Source organism: Rhinoraja longicauda, chromosome 8 (genome assembly GCF_053455715.1).
Source record: "Rhinoraja longicauda isolate Sanriku21f chromosome 8, sRhiLon1.1, whole genome shotgun sequence".
NCBI classification, from domain to species: Eukaryota; Metazoa; Chordata; class Chondrichthyes; order Rajiformes; family Arhynchobatidae; genus Rhinoraja; species Rhinoraja longicauda.
Genome location: NC_135960.1, coordinates 47,437,042 through 47,459,051, shown reverse-complemented (window position 1 = coordinate 47,459,051; position 22,010 = coordinate 47,437,042). Strand labels below are relative to the sequence as shown.

General features: G+C 43.6%; 1 long non-coding RNA gene across 1 annotated transcript in view; it reads left to right on the top strand.

The window, feature by feature from the left end:
- LOC144596284 (uncharacterized) overlaps positions 1-13,199 on the top strand; it is a 30,100-nt gene extending 16,901 nt beyond the window's left edge. Inside the window, exons 2-3 of the long non-coding RNA XR_013547582.1 lie at positions 4,444-4,513; positions 13,174-13,199. This is a non-coding gene — a long non-coding RNA (uncharacterized LOC144596284). The remainder of the gene's footprint in view (positions 1-4,443; positions 4,514-13,173) is intronic.
- Positions 13,200-22,010: the final 8,811 nt, after the last annotated feature.

Genomic DNA, 22,010 nt, shown 5'->3' with positions numbered 1-22,010 from the left:
AGGAGTTACTCGGGAAAGAAGCTGGTCTTGGTCATAAGGTCATGAGGGATAGGAGTAGAATTAGGCCATTCGGCCCATCGTCTACTCTGCCATTCAATCATGGCTGATCTATCTTTCCCTCCTAACCCCATTCCCCTGCTTTCTCCCCATAACCTCTGACACCTGTACTAATGTACTAATTAAGATGCCTGTCCCACCTCCGGTTCCATCTCACTGGCTTTAGAGGCTGCAGAATTTTAGTCCTTATATACTGAGAAACATTCACACTTAATGGTACACAGTAAAGATCAATACAAATCGTCGCTTCAATGTAAGTCGTATTTTGTCATTTTATTCAAAAGAAAATTGAGTCTAACTCCGCACCTGTAAAGGCAATGCGATTGTGCCATTCTTTGGACAGAGGGCGAAATAGATCAATATCTCTCTCTGTGATGCAAGTATTAACAAAATACTTATTTCAACCATTTTCAGATATTGCTCTGAAGAAACACACTATTGAAACTCCCCGACATTCCACCCAGCATCTCGCTGAGATTTGCTGCATGTCCCTCCACCAACCAGCTCCTTCATTCAACTCCTCTCTCCCCCTCTCTCCACCCCTTTCCCACCACCAAACCTCTCCCCCTCTTTCTCACACTCTCTATCCCCTCTCCCCTCACTCCACTCTCTTCCCTCTCCACCCCTTCCCCCTTTAGCCCCCTCTCTCCCCTTCTCCCTCCCTCCCTCCAACCGATTACCCCACCCAACCTCTCCCCCACTCTCTCACACTCTCTATCCCCTCTCCCCTCACTCCACTCTCCTCCCTCTCCACCCCTTCCCCCTCTAGCCCCCACTCTTGCCTTCTCTCTCCCTCTCTCCACCTGATTACCCCACCCAACCTCTCCCCCTCTTTCTCACACTCTCTAACCGTTTCGTTTAAATTAGTTTAGTTTAGTTTAGTTTAGTTTAGTTTAGTTTAGTTTAGTTTAGTTTAGTTTAGTTTAGTTTAATTTAGCGTAGAGATGCAGCGTGGAAACAGGCCCTTCGACCCACCGAGTCCGTGCCGACCATCGATCACCCGTTCACACTAGTTCTGTGTTATCCCACTTTTGCATCCACTCCCTAAACACTGGGGGCAATTTACAGAGGCCAATTAACCTACAAACGTCTTTGGGATGTGGGAGGAAACCAGAGATCCCGAAGGAAACCCACACAGTCACGGGGAGAACATGCAAACTCCGCACCCACAGTCAGGCAGCACCCGAGGTCAGGATTGAACACTGGCACTGTGAAGCAGAGGCTCTACTAGCTGCACCACCTTGATTTCTTTTTTTTTCCACTGGATGTATATCTCAACAAAATAAGTTTCTGCAAAGCTGCGAAAGACAATTCTACAGGGGAAGCGTGAGAAAATCAGCAACCCATGTGTGCAATGGGGCAGCACAGTGGCGCAGCTGGTAGAGCTGCTGCCTCTCAGTGCTGGAGACCCGGGTTCAATCCTGACCCCTGGTGCTGTTTGTATGGAGTTTGTACTTTCTCCCTGTGCCCACGTGGGTTTCCTCCGGGTGCTCTGGTTTCCTCCCACATCCCAAAGACGTGCAGCTTGTAGGTTAGAGTCGTAGAGTCATAGATTCATACAGCGTGGAAACAGGCCCTTTGACACAACGCCCACACCGACCAACATGTCCCATCTACACTAGTCCCACCAGCCTTCATTTGACCCATATCCCTCTAAACCTGTCCTATACATGAACCTGTCTAATTTTCTCAAAAGTTGCAGTAGTCCCTGCCTCAACTACCCCCTCTGGCAGCTCGTTCCATACACCCTTCGTGTGAAAGTGTTACCCTTCAGATTCCTATGAAATCTTTCCCTCTTTACCTTAAACCTAGGTTTAAGGCTAACGGACCGCTGTAAGTTGTCCCCAGTGTGTTGGATAATGTTGGATAATAATGGTGTGAACGGACGAACGCAGGTCAGCATGGACCTGATGGGCCGAAGCGCCTGTTTCCACGCTGTAACTAACCCAAACTAAAACTGACAAGTGGAAACAACATGCTACTGTCATCAGAAATATAATCTCCTTAAAACACTGACACCAAGAACATACTCGAGCAGCAATTCACTTCCGCCGCGTAACTCACTGTCTCCAAGTTTGAGATGTTCCTTCACAGCTGACAGTTGAACCGCGATAATTAAACTGTTAACCATGTACTGCGGGGAAGAGTGTGGCTATAAATCTGTCTTGCCTTGGTTCTTCCTCTTTGTTTAAACAAACCCCAGGGGAGGCTGATGAATGGCATTTGACACTCTCCAGTTCTGCCGATAATGGATTAGATCAACATCATACAAGGCACACCTCCTCTACCAAATAGACTTCTTAAGATTCCTAAATGTTCACCAATGAATGACATACAGTGCCGAGTCATATTCCCCTTTATTCTCCTGGTCACAATTTTATCTAAATGCTGAGCAGGAAGAACCCATTCAAAGCCCAGCGACGGCATTAATTTGTGGAATGACTGTCTGCAGCTGATGAGTATGTTTCAGTGTAGTATGGGGGAGGGCTTTGTTTACATTTCTACCATGAGGTATTTAGTTGCATTTCCTTGCGTTCTACATAACTTTGAAATTATATTTACACGTTAAAGCAATAACCCATACATCATGAAAACCAACTGGTGCAGGAATCCTTTATTCACTCCTGCGAACTGATAGATGTGAAGGTGCTATTTCGATTTAACAATATTAAGGAATATACAGCTCCACTAATGTTGAATCCAGAATATTTTTTGTTTCTTTTTCTAAGAAACATGGAATAGTTTTCTTGAGGGGGTAGATTTTGTGGTCAGGGCATGACCCATAATTTCTCATTTGCAAAATTAATATTTTAATGGAACATTTGATGTAAATATTGTATTCTCAGTTCATCGCATTGAGTGCAGATATGTATCATTAAAATTTAAATACGTTTAGCCAGTCCATGGAAAGGTTTCTGCAGGCTCATCTATTGAAAGTGAGAGTTTCCCAGAACGATCTACCCATGCAAAGTGCCTCAAAAATATGCTGTTTCCGTTAGGTGAATTCATCAATTTTAATAGTGTTAACAAACGTATTTGCATTAACTTCTGTGCGACTGAGTCAATGTTAGTGTGACGATAATTACATTCACAATCATCATTTCTTGCTTTTGCATGATTGTTCATGCATGTAAGCCAAATTTTGAGAGATGTTTGAATTCAGAAGTTCATAAGATCTAGAAGCAGAATTAGGCCATTCAGCCCATCAAGTCTACACCGCCATTCAATCATGGCTGATCTATCTTTCCCTCTCAAGCCCATTCTCCTGCCTTCTCCATATAACCCCTGACAACATTACTAATCAAGAATTTGTCAATCTCCACCTTAAAAATATCCATTGACTTGGCCTCCACAGCCGTCTGCAGCAATGAATTCTACAGATTCTCCACCCTCTGATTAAAGAAATTCCTCCTCATCTCCTTTCTCAAGGTATGTCCTTTTATGCTCAGGCTATGGCCTCTGGTCCTAGACTCTCCCACTGGTGGAAACATCCTCTCCGCATCCACTCTATCCAAGCCTTTCACTGTTCGGTAAGTTTCAATCCTGCCTCACTCTTCTAAAATTTACGACATAACTTTGTTAAAAAAAGAGCATGGCAAATGAAGGACAGCATGGTGGCACAGTGGTAGAGATGCTGCCTTACAGCACCAGAGACGCGGGTTCGATCCTGACCACGGGTTCTGTCTGTATGGAGTTTGTACATTCTTCTTGTGACCGAGTGGGGTTTGCTCCCACACTCCAAAGACGTACAAGTTTGTAGGTTGATTGGCTTTGGAAAAATTGTAAATTGTCCCTAGTGGGTGTAGGGTTGTGCTAGTGTGTGGGGTTTGCTGGTCGGCACGGACTTGGTGGGCAAAAGGGCCTGTTTACGCGCTGTATCTCGAAATTAAACTGAAAAATAACTCAATGTAAAAGAGGAATTTCATTTAAGAAAAAGACTTGCTCAGCATAGTTATCTGACAAAGAGTTAAGAATAAAACACAAAGTAGATGGTCCCCTCAAGTAAAATTATGTTTAAAATTCCACATTTTATTCCACATTTAATTCGGAGCTTACCATCGTATTTTTTAATAAATAAAAATTGTGCAAAAAGCACAACATTTATTACATAAACCGTAATTGTTGTAAATTCAGATTGCAAACAGATGGTAGTACATTCAGTGAAAAGGATTTATTTGTAGTTTCAGTGAATCGAACTTAAAACGCAAGTATGAATAAAAATGTTGAAAGATAAATTCATTTTATTTCTGATGTCGATTATCTCTTTCATTTTTAATCTGTAGAAACACTTTCAATTATACATGTTTCATGTTGTAAATGATGAGTTGGAGCCGTGCTCGTCCTGAGGATTTTGCCAATAGCATTTTTTAAATTATTTGCTTCCAGAAGGATTTTTGTGCTTTATCAATTACAACAGAGCGCCCCCATCCATCCAGCGGCATTTTCTGTATTGAAGGTAAGACCCAAGATTACTCAGGTTTACACTGAATGCACTCTCTTCAAACAGTGCATTTACACACTCTAATTTTGACTTTATGGCTGACACGATTCCACTTCTAGTTGAATTTTTTCAAGATAAAGGAATAAGGCCGCAGAAACCAAGCCTTCCGTATTTTTTTTACAGAGGTACAGCATGGAAACATGCCCTTCGGCCCACAGAATCCATGCTGACCATTGATCACCCACACACCATAGTTCTATGTTAGCCCATGTTCTGAGTCCATGCCGACCATCGATCGCCCGGTCACACTCGTTCTATGTTAGCCCACTTTCTCATCCACTAGGGGCAATTTTACAGAAGCCAGTTTACCTTCAAACCTGCATGTCTTTGGGATGTGGTAGGAAACCGGAGCACCGAGAGGAATCCCGCGTAGGTACAGGGAGGATCAAACAGGGTTTCTGACACCACTCTCCCCCTCAGAAGTCATTTCATGAACTTACTACTCTCTCCTTTTCATAGGTAGGGTGTAACTTAAATTGTTCCTACAATCTGAGGATTCAGGCTATGATCTAAACACTCCACTGTTACTCTCTGTTATTCTAGCTTCCAATGGAACAATAGATGACAGACATTTTCCCCTTGATTTTACTTCCTCTAAGGATACTAGAGTGAGGAATGCAAGAGATGGCACTGGGCCTGTTCTCACTGGAGTTTCGAAGGATGAGGGGGAACCTCGTTGAAACATACAAATAGTGAAATAGCAGAGGTGATGTTTCCACTAGTGGGAGAATCTAGCACCAAAGGACACAGCTTTAGAATATATGGACCTACCTTTAGAAAGATGAGGGGAATTTCTTTAGTCAGATGGTTATGAATCTGTGGAATTCATTGGTACAGAAGGCTGTGGAGGCCAAGTCATTGGGTAATTTGATAGCAGATATTGAGAGATTCTTGATTAGTCAAGGCGTCAAAGGTTATGGGGAGAAGGCGGGAGAATGGGGTTGAGAGGTAAAGATAGATCAGCCATGATTGAAAGACAGAGTAGACTCGATGGGACAAATGTCCTAATTCTCCTCCTGTGGTTTATGAACATGAATATGACCTATGAGACCCAGACTCTCCCGGATTCAGTCAATCCTCTGTCTAAAACTGAGATCCAGCATATTCAGATACATAAAGAACTTGCCATCTTTCTTCTGGAGTCCTACTGAAGATGCAAGAGGGAGCTAAAGGGGAGGATAATGAACCAGGGCACTTTGAAAGGAAAGAAGTTATTATAATACGATAATTAGATATGATAGTGACATTTAAGAGACTTTTGGATAGGCATGTGGATGTGGATTATGTGCAAGCAGATCAGAGTTGGTCTTGACATCGTGTTCAGCACAGACATTGTGGGCTGAAGGGCCTCTTCTTCTGCTGTGTTCTTCTATGTTCTGCATTCTGTGAGTTGTCTTCATCACACTAAAAGCTTCATGCCCTGAAAATGTCATCTCCAACAGGCAGTATCACCAGGCACTAACCATTGCATCAACAGACCGCTGACATGAAAATGATGAATCTTAAAAGTGCCTTATAATTTTTTTTTCAACAATCACAATTCTGACTGTGTGAAAAAAAGACCTAATGATGTTACAGAGAATTGAAAAGATGATGCAACTGGAATTGGCTATTCAGACTGACTCATTTGAGAAGGTGTTACACTTCAATTGACATTTCTCCCCTCTCCCTCGTCTCACTTTATCTGCAAGGATTTCAATTCCCTTTGCTCTCATGCACTTGTCTCGATTCCTTTGAAAACATCAAACATCATTCTCTCCGTGTGGTGGTGAAGTCCACATTCTAACCACGCTAAGTAAAACATGCCTCTGAATTACAACATAGAACCCAGAGCAGGAACAGGCCCTTTGGTCCACAGTCTTGCCAAAAATGATGCCAAGACCAATTCTTGTCTGGCTGCATGTGATCCATATCCCCAGTTCCCTGGAAATCGATGTGCCTATCCATAAGTTTCTGAAATGCCACTATTATATTTGCTTCAAGCACCACTACTGGCAGCATGTTCCGGGCACTCACCACCCTCTGTGTAAAAAAACTTGCCCCACACATTTCCTTTAAACTTTGCCCCTCTCACCTTAATGCTATTCCCTCTAGTATATGATTTTATCCATCCTGGGAAAAAGGTTCTGACTGTCTACCTTATCTATGCCTCTCTTAATTTTATATTACGTCTCCCCTCAACCTCCGGCATTCAAGAGAAAACAATCCAAATCTGTCCATGTAGTCCTTATAGCTAATACCCACTAATCCAGGGATCATTCTGCTAAACCCCTTCTGCACCCTTTCCAAAGCCTCCTGCATCCTTCCTGCATTGGAGCGACCAGAACTGCATGCAATGCTCCAAATAAATTAATTGATGAATATATATCTGTGATCCCTCACTTTAATTCTTATATATTTATATATATTTGTAATAAATTGAATATATATATATGTATGATTATCTTGTTACAATGGCACCTGTCAAGGGGTGGGATATATTAGGCAGCAAGTGACCAGTCAGTTCTTGAACTTGATGTGTTGGATGCAGGAGAAATGGGCAGGTGTAAAGACCTGAGCGACTTTGACAAGGGCCAAATTGTTATGGCCAGATGACTGGGTCAGAGCATCTCTGAAACGGCAAGGCTTGTGGGGTGCTCCCGGTCAGCAGTGGTGAGTATCTACTGACAGTGGTCCGAGGAGGGACAAACCACAAACCGGTGACAGGGTGTTGGGCGCCCAAGGCTCATCGATGCGCGAGGGCAACGAAGGCTATCCCGTCTGGTCCGAACGACAGAAGGTCTACTGTGGCACAAGTCACAGAAAATTTTAATGGTGGTCACGGAAGGAATGTGTCACAATGCACAATGCTTTGCACCCTGCTACGTATGGGGCTGCACACGGAGGACCAGCAGCATAAGACGTACCTCCAAAGACGTACAGGTATGTAGGTTAATTGGCTGGGTAAATGTAAAAATTGTCCCTAGTGGGTGTAGGATAGTGTTAATGTACGGGGATCACTGGGCGGCACGGACTTGGAGGGCCGAAAAGGCCTGTTTCCGGCTGTATATATATGATATGATATATAAAGGGCAGGTGGTCATAATGTGTTGGCTCATCAGTGTATAGGTGGGTGTTTATTTTTTATTTATCTATTTATTTATCTTTTTATTTATTTATTTGTGATCCCTCATCCTTTATTCTTCAACAAAATGAAGTGGCCTTTCCTCTTCAATTTAATATTTTTAAAAATTATAACTCCACTTTCAAATCTACTTCAAAAGCCCCAAACATTTCGATCTTTTCTGTTGACGTAAACTTTCCCTGGCCAGCACAATTGGGCTCAGTAATTATTTTATTAAATATCCGAACCACATTCTTGCTACTAATATTCAAATTGTCCTGCTATCTGTGCCTTCCCATTTCGCAGTGCCATCTGTTGAGTCTGGCATGGCACATCGCTAAGCAGCGAACATATGTGCTTGTTTTATCTGTCAGCGAGCTGTCTTTGTGACCGCATACATGTATGAGAGACAGCTCAATGGGCTTTTACAGCAGTCAATGCAGTAGCATCGCTCAGGCAAGAGGGTGAACCCTGCTACTGGAGAATTTCACCAGCTTGAGGTGGAATTTAGGTTCCTTTTGCAACCAAATCTGACTTCTCAGCATGGCTGGATTAAATCAATGGCAGCCCAATTGAAACAGGTTGCAAGTGGGCACGGTAAAATGACAGTGCAATGTACTGTGCTGGAAAGAGCGTCACAATGAAAATAATGAGTGTCTCTCGACAGCTCCAATTCAGACCAAACCTTCCTCTGATGATAGGTTTCAAAATGCAATGTAGCTGAAAAGCACCTCTGTGGTTCAATGGTTCAATGATTCAATGGTTCAATGGTGTTTTATTTGTCACATATGCACCTGCACAGTGAAATTCTTTGTGCATGTATAACACATGCCGGCACCACCATTGTTGGCGACGTATTCAAAGGCGTTGCTATGGAGGGCGTGCAGCGTAGGTTCACTAGGTTGATTCCCGGAATGGCGGGACTGTCGTATGTTGAAAGGCTGGAGCAATTAGGCTTGTATACACTGGAATTTAGAAGGATGAGGGGGGATCTTATTGAAACATATAAGATAATTAGGGGATTGGACACATTAGAGGCAGGAAACATGTTCCCAATGTTGGGGGAGTCCAGAACAAGGGGCCACAGTTTAAGAATAAGGGGTAGGCCATTTAGAACGGAGATGAGGAAGAACTTTTTCAGTCAGAGAGTGGTGAAGGTGTGGAATTCTCTGCCTCAGAAGGCAGTGGAGGCCAGTTCGTTGGATGCTTTCAAGAGAGAGCTGGATAGAGCTCTTAAGGATAGCGGAGTGAGGGGGTATGGGGAGAAGGCAGGAACGGGGTACTGATTGAGAGTGATCAGCCATGATCGCATTGAATGGCGGTGCTGACTCGAAGGGCTGAATGGCCTACTCCTGCACCTATTGTCTATTGTCTATTGTCTATTCAAAGTCCAAAGTCCGCTGGGCCCGCGAGCTCGGAATGCAGGGGCAGTTCATGCGAACCAATGTCACTCTCCTTTCCTCTCCGCACCCGGCCACCACCTTTGTGTCCCGTTTACTTTAGTTTAGTTTAGTTTAGTTTAGTTTAGTTTAGTTCAGTTCATTTCAGTTCAGTTTAGCTTAGATTAGTTTAGTTTAGTTTAGAGATACAGAATTGAAACAGATCCTTACATCCACCAAGTCCACGCTAGCCATCGATCACCGGTTCACACTAGTTCGATGTTATCCCACTTTCGCTCCACTTCCTACACGCGGGTGGTATTTTACAGAGGGCCAATTAACCCACAAACCCGCACGTCGTTGGCATGTGGGAGGAAACCACACTGACAATAATAAGAGACTCTCGGCAGCTCTAATTCAGACCAAACATTCTGCTGACGTTAGGTTTCAAATTGCAATGCAGTTGAAAAGCACGTCTATGTTTCCGTGATTAAAATGGGCTGGAAATATCCAGTGCATCATTCTGGCTTGATCTAGCTAACCGTATCTCCATTAAATCAGTCTAGGAGGTCTTCTAGCTGTGCTTTTATTCATTCAGAAAACATTAAGGGCGGCACGGTGGCACAGCAGTAGATCATCTGCCTCATAGCGCCAAAGACCTGGGTTCGATCCTGACTATGGGTGTTGTCAGTGCGGAATTTGTACGTTTTCCCTGTGACCAAGTGGGTCTTCTCCGATTTCCTCCCACACTCCAAACACACACAGATTTGTAGACTAATTGGCTTTGGTAAAATTGTAAATTATCCCTAGTGTGTAGGGTAGTGGTTGTGTATGGGGATCGCTGGTCGGCGCAGACTTGGTGACCTGAAAGGCCTGTCTCCGCGCTGTATCTCTAAAGCTAAAAACTAAAACAAAACTAAAAATTTGAAAAATAAACTGAATTGCTTTACACTTTTTAGATTTTATAGGCAGAGATAGAAATGCCTGGGATAGAATTTAGTTGGTCCACTGTCAAATAGATTTGATTGATCAAATGATTGATGGAAATATTCAGTATGGAAATAGACCCTTCGACCCATCGACCATTGATCACCCATTTACACCGGTTCCATGGTATCCAACTTTCTACGTCCATATTCACCATTAATCTCCTGTTCACACTAGTTCTATGTTATTCCATTTTCGCATCCACTCCCTACACACTTGGGGCAATTTACAGAGTCCAATCGACCTATAAACGCACACGTCTTGGGAACATGGGAGGAAACCGGAGGACTCAGAGAAAACTACAGGGAGAACGTACAAACTCCACACACAGGCAGCACCCGTAGTCCGGATCAAACCCGTGTCTCTGGTGCTGTGAGACAGCAAGTCCACCAGCTACGACACTGTGTCACACCATCATGTCGTCACGTGGTCTCATCATAGATCCTAAATTAGTGATTAATTTAGATGAAGATGTGTGTGCCAGTATTGATCACACAGTTCATTATACTGCTGGGCCAGACCAAAGAAGTAGTCTAGCGTAGGACTTTAGGTTTAGGCATATGTTTATTATTGTCAAACGCGCTGAGGTACAGTGAAAAGCATTGTTTTGCATGCTATCCAATCATCATTTTCATACCCTACATAAATACAATCAAGTCAAACTCAAGTACAATAGGTCGAGACAAGGGGAAGATACAGAGTGCAGAATATAGTTCTCAGCATCGTAGTACACCAGTTCCAGACACAAAGTTCAATGTCCGCAATGGGGCAGAGATGAATCGGAGAGTACCCTAGCTAATGGAAGGACCGTTCATAGGCCTGATCACAGAGGAGGAAAAAGCTGCTCCTGAGTCTGGTGGTGAGTGCTTTCAAGCCGTACAGGACAGGAGCAGGGAGAAAAAGGAATGACCGGGGTGGTCGTTTTATTATGTTGGCTGCATTTACGAGGCACCATGAAGTGCAGATGGAGTTAATGTTGGGGAGTCTGGTCTGTGAGATGGACTGGGCTACATCTACAACTCAAAGGGTGATCCACTGTCAAATAGATCCGATTGATTAATGATTGATGGACTCTGCAAGTTCTTGTGGCCTTGGGCAGAACTGTTCCTAAAAGCAAGCCTGTACAGAGTTCGTATGTTCTCTCTGTGACCATGTGAGATTTGTCCAGGCTCTCTGGTTTCCTCCAACATCACAAAGACATGCAGGTTTTTAGGATAATTGGCTTCTGTAAATTGTCCCTAGTGTGTCGGATAGAACTAATGTAAGGGTGATCGATGGTCGGCGTGGACTCAGTGGGCCGAAACGCCTGTTTCCAGACTGTATCTCTAAACTAAACTAAACTGGCCAGAGCTTTCTTTCTTCCTGTCAGATATGACCAACAACTAAAGAGATTTCTCTTGACTTTTCCATGGATCGCATATTTCTCAGAGTTTATTGGCACGACAGTCGCCTGGGCTCACTACATCCCTACAGTTCACTTGTGTGCCCATGTTTAGGTGAGGCATGCAGCAAGATCTGGAATCAAGTGCTACCATGGAGCAGATGGGCGACTACTCGATACAGCTGAACACCTTCCCTGATTAGGCGGTGCTGAGGGCACATTATTTTATCTTGTTTGTCAGAATCTGGTGCCCTGGGTAAGGCCAGCACCTCTTGCCCATTTGCAACTAGAAGGTTAAATTTGTTTGCGTCCTATTGGTAAACTTTCAACATGTTTGGCTCTTGCAAGTATTCAGAGGTTCATAGGTTATAGGTGCAGAATTAGGCCATTCGGCCCATCAAGTCTACCCCGCCAATCAATCATGGCTGATCTATCTTTCCCTCTCAACCCCATTCTCCTGCCTTCTCCCCATAACCCCTGATACCCAAACTAATCAAGAATCTGTCAATCTCCACCATAAAAATACCCAATGACGTGGTCTCCACAACCGTCTGTGGCAATAATTCCACAGATCCACCACCCTTTGACTAAAGAAATTGCTCCTCATCTCCCTCCTAAAAGTACATCCTTTTATCCTGAGGCTGTGGCCTCTGGTCTTAGACTCTCCCACTAGCAGAAACATCCTCTCCACATCTACTCTATCCAGGCCTTTCCCCCCTCATCCTTCTAAACTCCAGCGAGTATAGGCCCAGTAGTGCAAACACTTATTATATGTTAACCCAATCATTCCTGGGATCATTCTTGTAAACCTCCTTTGCACCCTCTCCAATGCCAACACATCCTTCATCAGATGTGGGGCCCAAAACAAATCACAATCCTCCAAATGCGTCTGACCCGTGCCTTGTAAAAATTGTGACATTTAAAATTGTTTGACCTCAGAAGTAAGTCAAAAGCTGAGTTCGAAAGCCAACAAAATATCCAGAATGCAGAAACAAAGAACTGCAGATATAATCACAGAGGGAGAGGTGAGAAAGGATCTCAAGGAGGGTCTCGACTCGAAACATCACCTGTCCATATTCTCCAGAGTTGCTGCCCGACCCGCTGAGTTACTTTCATAAGGTTGTCTGTTGCCAGCCCAGATTTGTTCTGACCTTTTGTCGCCTCCAGTTTCCCTTGCCCCCACTCCCCCACCTATATATTTTAGCCTGAAGAAGGGTTCCGACCTGAAACATCACCTATTCTTTTTCTCTAGAGATGCTGCCTGACCCGCTGAGTTACTCCAGCACTTTGTGTCTATCTGCTGAGTTACTCCAGTACTTTGTGGCTTTTTGGGAACAAAATATTCAGATTTGAAAAAGGTGCATGTAAGTAAGGCCAAAATAGATTTATATACAGTCAGACTGATTTCCTACCCACAATTATAAAATGGAAACATATATCTGAGTAGTTTTTCCAAACCTCTGGTATTTAAAATTCACTTAAGAAAGTTAGGCAGTCAATGCTGCTTTGAGAAATGGCACATAAATACTTTATTTGTGCTTATTAAACTTCAAGGTAATGTGTGTTTGTGATTAATGATTGACAGTCGTAGAAAAGTCAGCTGACAAGAAAGAAGATTCTTCAAAGTGCAAATGTGCAGTTACTTTGAAGCGGCAATATTCTGGGACAGATTTACAGCAGCAACCTCTCGGAAATTACTTTTATATTACCACAGTTTTAGTTCCATGTGTTCACGCTGCTAAATTCTGTGCCTTTATTCTGCCAGCAGACTCTAACCTATGGAAGACTGGGTCAGCAAGGCTGCTGTTGGGATTTAGCAGCTAAAAGGTGAGTTTAGGAGCAAAAATATGAATCATAGTCATAAGGTCATGTTGAATAGTAGAATTAGGCCGTTCGGCCCATCAAGTCTACTCCGCCATTCAATCGTGGCTGATCTATCTCTTCCTCCTAACCCCATTCTCCTGCCTTCTCCCCATAACCTCTGACACCTGTACTAGTCAAGAATATATCTATCTGTCCCTTACAAATATTCACTGACGGCCTCCACAGCCTTCTGTTGGAAAGAATTCCATGGATTCACCACCCTCTGACTAAAGATATTTCTCCTCTTCTCCTTCCTAAAAGAATGTCCGTTAATTTTGAGGCTATGACCTCTAGTCCTGGACTCTCCTACTAGTGGAAACACCCTCTCCACATCCGCTCTATCCAAGCCTTTCACTATTCTGTATGTTTCAATTAGGTCCCCCCTCATTCTTCTAAACTCCAGTGAGTACAGGCCCAGCACTGACAAACGTTCATCATAGGTTAACCTACTCATTCCTGGGATCATGGTCATAGAGTGATACAGTGTAGAAACAGGTCCTTTAGCCCAATTTGCCCACACCGACCAATGTGTCCAATCTACACTAGTCTCACCTGCCTGTGTTTGGCCCATATCCCTCTAAACCTGTCCTATCCATGTACCTGTCAAAATGCTTCTTAAACGTTGCGATAGTCCCTGCTTCAACTACCTCCTCTGGCAGCTCATTAAAACTTAACTCTTGAATCTGAAAATTTCTGTGTTCAAATACTTATCATGAGTTCTAATTCAGTTCTTACAAAAATCACAATGGATAGGAAAAAAAGCGAGGAATACCTCAGGATGTCTAAGATCATGAAGATTTGTTTATAATTGCAGTTTCTGTTGACAGGTAGGAAATATAGAATAAGATGTACATACAAGACAACATCCACGGAGAATAATGTGGTAATGGACAGTTCACCAGCAGGACGTCTGAGGAAATGGAGTTTAATGCTTCACTTTCGTAGAACGATATAAAGCAGTCTGAAATAAATATAGACACAAGGAACTCCAGGTGCTCGTTTACCAAAAAAGACACAAAGTGCTGGAGTATCTCAATGGGTCAGGCAATATTGCTAAGGAACATGGACCAGAAGATGTTTCAGGTTGGGAACCCTTCTTCAAACTATAAACATAGATGGAAACAAGGAACTACAAATGATGGTTTTTATTCACAAAATGCTGGAGTAACTCAGCAGGTCAGGCAGCATCTCGGGAGAGAAGGAATGGGTGACGTTTTGGGTCGAGACCCTTCTTCAGTCTGAAGAAGGGTCTCGACCCGAAACGTCACCCATTCCTTCTCTCCCAAGATGCTGCCAGACCTCATCATCATCATCATCATATATATACAGCCGGAAACAGGCCTTTTCGGCCCTCCAAGTCCGTGCCGCCCAGCGATTCCCGTACATTAACACTATCCTACACCCACTAGGGACAATTTTTACATTTACCCAGCCAATTAACCTACATACCTGTACGTCTTTGGAGTGTGGGAGGAAACCGAAGATCTCGGAGAAAACCCACGCAGGTCACGGGGAGAACGTACAAACTCCTTACAGTGCAGCACCCGTAGTCAGGATCGAACCTGAGTCTCCGGCGCTGCATTCGCTGTAAAGCAGCAACTCTACCGCTGCGCTACCGTGCCGCCCTGAGACCTGCTGAGTTACTCCAGCATTTTGTGAATAAAAACCTTCGATTTGTACCAGCATCTGCAGTTATCTTCTTATACTACAAATGATGGTTTACACAAAAGGACCCAAAGTGCTGGAGTGACTCAGTGGATCAGGCAGCACCTCTGGCACGCATGGATTAGGTGATGCTTTGACTTGGGACAATTCTTCAAATATAAATATAGATATATCATATAAGCAACACGCACTTGAACACATTAAAACTGGATAATCATTCCAATATGGACTCTTAATCCTAGTCTGGTTGTTTTTTTAACTTTTGAGTTTGAAACAACTGGGTGACTCAATGCAGAAGCCCAACTAAAAGTAAAACTGAAAAGGCAAGGGAGAGAAAGTTAATAATAAGGAACTGTTGATGCTGGTTTATACGAGAGATAGACACAAAATGCTGAGTAACTTCAGGTCAGGTAGCCTGAAGGGTTCCAACCCAAAATGTTACTTATCCATGTTCTCCAGGGATGCTGCCTGACCCGCTGAGTTACTCCAGCACTTTCTAAGGTCATAGTCATAGAGTGATACAGTGTGGAAACAGGCCCTTCGGCCCAACGTGCCCACAGGGGCCAATGTGTCCCAGCTACACTAATCCCACCTGCCGGTGTTTGGTCGATATCCCTCTAAACCTGTCCTATCCATAACCTGTCTAACTGTTTCTTAAAAAAACGTTGGGATAGACCCTGCCTCAACTACCTCCTCTGGCAGTTTGTTCCAAACACCCACTGCCCTTTGTGTGAAAAAGGTACCCCTCAGATTCCTATCAAATCTTTTCCCCCACCTTAAACCTATGTCCTCTGGTCCTCGATTCACATACTCTGGACAAGAGACTCTGCATCTACCCAATCTATTCCTCTCATGATTTTCTACACCTCAATAAGATCACCCCTCATCCTCCTGTGCTCCAAGGAATAGAGTCCCAGCCTGCTCAACCTCTCCCTACAGCTCACACCCTCTAGCCCTGGCAACATCCTCGTAAATCTTCTCTGTACCCTTTCCAGCCTTTCCACAACTCTGCAATTTCTTGTGATCTTGGATGGAGCTGTCCCAAACCATGCTGTGATGCATCCCGATAAAATACTTTCTACGGCACATCTATAGAAGTAGGTAGAAAGCAATTTATCGATTCAAGCTAAATAGCAGCATGCATGCTGAATGGTTAAAGTTTATCTTAAGCATCACTGTTAATAGCTTACACCACATCTTTACTAACTTAATCGATACAAGCGTGTTCAATTCTTGTTATAAAATATTTACTTACACACGAGCAATTGTTGATCTATTATTAATGGTAATCTAAGCTCGGAAGGAGAAGGGTATATCTCCATGCCAAAAGCTTTACTGGCTAAACTGTTGTGGAATTATAATGTAATTTAATGTTACCTATCCAAAATACGTTATGATTTGAGGGAGATTTCGTGCTGGCAGCATTTAGCGGAAATAGGATGATTCTGACTGGAAGACAGGCCTATCTATTTTACATACATCTGCAGTACAGCAGTGAACTTGAAGATCCCATTATTAAAGTGGTTAGTGTGAAGCAGATGGGAAAGTCAGCTTCAGCAATAACCAGAGACACACACTGCATTAACCATGTGTTAATTCAATGTATTAATGAATGAGGTACTTGCAGAAATACACTGCATCAAAATCTGTTAAGAATTTAAAGTGTGAGGTTCAATAATCTCTGCTGTGCTATGAGGTTATATCATGCATTTTGCATAGCCTTTCAGTATTTTATTAATTTTACTGTGATTATTTTACTCGTTAAAGAGCAGAATTCGGAGAATCGATGAAGTTCTGGTTGCCTCAGTACAGGAAGGATGTGGAGGCTTTGGAAGGGGTGCAGAGAAGGTTTACCAGAATGATGTGTAGAAAGAACTGCAGATGCTTGTTTATACCGAAGACAGACACAAAGTGCCGGAGTAGCTCAACGGGTCAGGCAGCATCTCTGGTGAAAAAGGATGGGTGACGTTTTGGGTCGGGATCCTTGATGAGACTGAAAGGGAGGTAACGAGATAAGAAAAGGCAAGAAAATAGCAGGGCCGGCAACAGAACCAGACCTGATGGAAGTATATAAAATTATGATGGGTGTAGAGAGGAAAAAAGAGTCAGAATCTTTTTGCCAGGATGGAAAAGTCAGGATGGAAAAGTCATAATGGAGTCATAGAGTGATACAGTGTGGAAACAGGCCCTTCAGCCCAACCTGCCCACACCGGCCAACATGCCCCAGCTACACTAGTCCCACCTGCCCGAGCTGGTCCATATCCTTCCAAACCTATCCATGTGCCAGTCTAAATGTTTCTTAAATGTTGGGATAGTCCCTGCCTCAACTACCTCCTCTGGCAGCTTGGTCCATACACCCACCACCCTTTGCGTGAAAAAGATACCCCTCAGAATCCTATTAAATCTTTTACCCTTCTCCTTAAACCTACGTCCTCTGCTCCTCAATTCACCCTCTCTGGGCAAGAGACTCTATGTGTCCACTCTATCTATTTCTCTCATGATTTTATACACCTCTGTAAGATCACCCTTCATTCTCCTGCAATCCAAAGACTAGAGTCCCAGCCTACTCAACCTCTCCCTATAGCTCACACCCTCTAGTCCAGGCAACATCCTCGTAAATCTTCTCCGTACCCTTTCCAGCTTGACAACATCTTTCCTATAAAAACATGGTGCCAAGAACTGAACACAGTACTCCAAATGTGATCTCACCAATGTCTTATACAACTGCAACATGACCTTCCAACTCTGTACTCAATACTCTGACTGATGGCCAAAAGCCTTTTTGACCACGCTATCTACCTTCAAGGAACCATGCACTTGCACTCCTGGACCCCTCTGCTCAACAACACTCCCCAGAGCCCAACCATTCACTGTGTAGGTCCTGCCCATGTTAGACTTCCCAAAATGCAAAACTCACATTTCTCTGTATTAAATTCCATCAAATATACCTCAGCCCAAATGGCTGAGATCCTGCTGCAATTTTCTACAACCATCTTCACTATCTGCAAACCCCCCCACTTTTGTATCATCTGCAAACTTGCTAATCTTGCCATGCATATTCTCATTCAAATCATTGATATAGATGACAAACATTAACGGGCCCAGCACCAAACCCTGAGGCACACCACTAATCACAGTTGTGACCGTTTTGGTCACGTCTTCAAAAACCTCAATCAGATTTGTGAGACACGACCTCCCACTTATAAACCCATGTTGACTATCCCTAATTAGCCCTTGTCCATCTAAATGCCTGTATATCCTATCCTTCAGAATGCTCTCTAGTAACTTTCCAACTACTGATGTTAAACTCACTGGCCTATCGTTCCCAGCATTTCCCCTGCATTTTCCCTGCAAAACGTCACCCATTCCTCCTCTCCAGAGATGCTGCTTGTCCTGCTGAGTTACTCCGGCATTTTGTGTCTATCTGTTGGTCCTGGCATTATGTTTGACTTTGTACTTTTCTATTTTCTTCCTGCTCCTGCACCTCCATGTTTTCCTCTGCGTGATTTACAAGGATGTTGCCAGGACTCGAGGTTCTGAGCAATAGGGAAAGGTTGAATAGGTTTCTATTCCTTGGAGCACAGGAGGAGGAGGGGTGATCTTATAGAGGTATACAAAGTCATGATAGGAAAAGCACATAAGGTAAATGCACATAGTCTCTTGCCCAGAGTAGCGTAATCGACAACCAGAGGACATAGGTTTAAGTTGAGGGGAAAAAGATTTAATAGGAACCCGAGGGGTAACTTTTTTACACAAAGGGTGGTGGGTGTATGGAATGAGCCACCAGAGGAGGTAGTTGAGGCAAGTACTATCGCAACGTTTCAGAAACATTTAGACAGGCACGTGGATAGGATAGGTTTCAAGGGATGTGGGCCAAATGCAGGCGAGTGGGACTAGTGTAGATGGAAAATGTTAGTCGACTTGGGCAAGCTGCGTCAAAAGCCCTGCTTCCACGCTGAATGACTCTATGAGTCTTCTCAGATGCACAACTAGATGTCATGGTGGCAGAGGTGGACATCGAGGGTCAGGTTTGGTGTAATCTCGGTCAACCCACTGATCGACGCCTAAGAGAGGCTTGTTGCCATGCTGTATGATTCTATGACTCGATGCCTTCCAGGGCCACAGCTACTGGAGGTCCAGTAAAGGCCATGGAATCATGGAGATATTCAGGGCTATATTCAAGGATAATTCCTGGGGAACTTGTGTCTCGAGATGCCCAGTGCATGTGTAATTAGATCTGTGGAAGTCAAATGGTTCTGGTTAACAATTCTCAGTGTCTGTGATCTTGAACCTTTGGGCTCAATAGACACCACTTGTCACAAAGCAGCCAGAAGATATCTTTGGCCCTGGGTAGTGGAAAGGAGGAAGCTGTGAACTGATGCAGGATAAAAGCATTAAGGCAACTGTAAGTAAGTCACATGCAGAAATCCATGATATAATATTCGTGGTCACAGACCTACCGAATACTGAGGGCATAAAATGTGTAGGAAGAAACTGCAGATGCTGGTTTACACGAAATATAGACACAAAATGCTGGTGTAACTCAGCAGGACAGGCAGCATCTCTGGAGAAATGGAATGGGTGACGTTTTCATTTGAGACCTGAAACGTCACCCATTCCTTCTCTCCAGAGATGCTGCCTGTCCCGCTGAATTACTCCAGCATTTTAAATCTGCTGAGGACACAAAAGTTTTTTTTGTTGACAAACACCGTTCTGGATTGGTAGTGTAAGGCAGTGGCCCATGGGGCCGTGTGGTGGTAATTATTTCTCTCTTACCCTTTGAAGAACACCCATTGTGAAATAGAAGCTCTGAACCCAGATTTCCAGCTTTCCTACCTGGTTATTTAAGTTTATTGTGAAAAGCTTTTTTGTTGCGTGTTATCCAGTCAGCCGAAAGACTATGGATAATTGCAATCCAGCCGTCTACAGTTTACAGACGTAGGATAAATGGAATAGCGTATAGTGCAAGATAAAGTCCAGTAAAGTCCGATTAAAGATAGTCTGAGGGTCTCCAATGAGGTAGATGGTAGCTCAGGACCACTCTCTAGTTGGTGATAGGATGGTTCAATTGCCTGATAACAGCTCGGAAGAAACTGTCCCTGAATATGGAGGCGAGCGTTTTCACACTTCTGTACCTCTTGCCTGATAGGAGCGTGAAGAAGAGGGAGTGACCGGGGTGAGACTCGTCCTTGATTATGCTGGTGGCCTTGCCGAAGCAGCGTGAGGTATAAATAAAGTCAGTGGAAGGGAGGTTGGTTTGTGTGATGGCCTGGGCTATGTCCACAATTCTCTGCAATTTCTTGCCTATTTTGATGGAGCAGTTTCCAAACCATGCTGCGATGCACCCCGATAAAATGCTGTCTACATGGGAACATTGCATATTTCTTTTATTTAACAAAGAGTTCATGCATCATCAGTTTCCTGCCAAAATGTGCCAGAGAAATCATCACAGCCAATATCTTAAAAAAACACAAAGTGCTGGAGTAACTCAACACACATCAGGCAACATCTCTGGAGAACATGGATAGGTGACGTTTCAGTACAGGACCCTTCTTCACGATGTTTGCATCTTGAAAAGTTTTTCTCAGACGATCGCCATGTTAAGGCAGTTAAGTATTTCAAACTCAGGTACACAGGTGTCACTCCTGATGTCACATTTTGACAAGGTTTTAGAGATACTGCATGAGTCCGCACCGACCACCAATTCCCCCTTACACTAGCACACACACAACACTGGGGACAATATTACAACTGGCAGTTTTTACAGAAGCCAATTAACTTACAAACCGGTATGTTTTTGGGGTGTGGGAAGAAACTGGAGCACCCGGAGGAAACCCACGCAGTCACAGGGTGAATGTGCTAACTCCACACAGACAGTGCGCGTGGTCAGGATCGAACCCGGGTGACTGACCCTGCAAAGCAGCAACTCTACCACTGCCCACTGTGCTGTCCCAACATGCACAACAACACTGAAGCAACTTTCATTTATAAGTTATAAGTGAAACTGAGTCTTCATAAATTGAGTCTTCTATATTCGAACAAGTATAGAGATTCCCTGGTCCTTACCTTTCACTCCACCAGCTTCCATAATCGTCACCTACCCACGTTCTCCAGAAATGCTGCCTGACCCGCTGAGTTACTCCAGCAGTCGTGAACAAGTGCTGATAGCGAGGAGGGCCGCCGAGGAGCGGAGTGGGCCGTCGGAGAGTGAGGAGGGCCGTCGGGGAGCCAGAGGTCAGACAAGGACACGCCACGGAGGACAAAGGGGAACCATTGGGGACAATAATGAACACTTTGCAACGTCGTTAGAACCCAATACTTGGCAATTCTTTGCATATGCTGTGTATGATGTGTAAAACAAAGCATTCCATTGTAACATGTCACACGTAATAATAAAGTATCAATCAAAATAATCAATCAATCACTTTGTGTCTCGTTTACTCCTATATTGTAACATTAGTTATAGTCCTCATAAACGCCCATAAGAATCATTGCAGAGGGCATATCTTTCTTCTGAATGAATGTTGTAGAAACATCAAATGAAGGGAACAGTCCACATATGGGTCTAAACCATTCATTGTTCAAGGATGTGACAAACGTCCTCGTCACATTTTTGTCCTCTTTTGGAAAAGCAACCTTAATGTTATCTGCAAGGATCAATTAGTCAAGCACATTCTGAAAGTCACAATGACTCTACGACTCTATTCCAGCACTTTGTCATTTTCTCTTTGTAGACAGGCATCTGCTGTTCCTTGTTTCCACTAGCCAAATGTTTCTTTGCTCTAGCGTTTATGTATATATTAAGCATGCATTGATAAAGAGCCATAAAAATCTGTTTGTGCTAAATGGACATTTTGAAATCTTGTGTAATAAAAACCCTAACATGTAAAATATTTTTCCAGCAGAGCTGTTTCTGTGGTGAATTACCACAGATGGCAGCAAAGTATAAGTGTGTCTCTGAATCAAAAATGGGTGATTGTTTCAAACAAAAGTACCCCAGTTCAAAGTGTGTTAAAGCATTCAAATAATTGCTTCACTGACATGTTACTGTGTAGTTACACTGTGCAGTTTTAT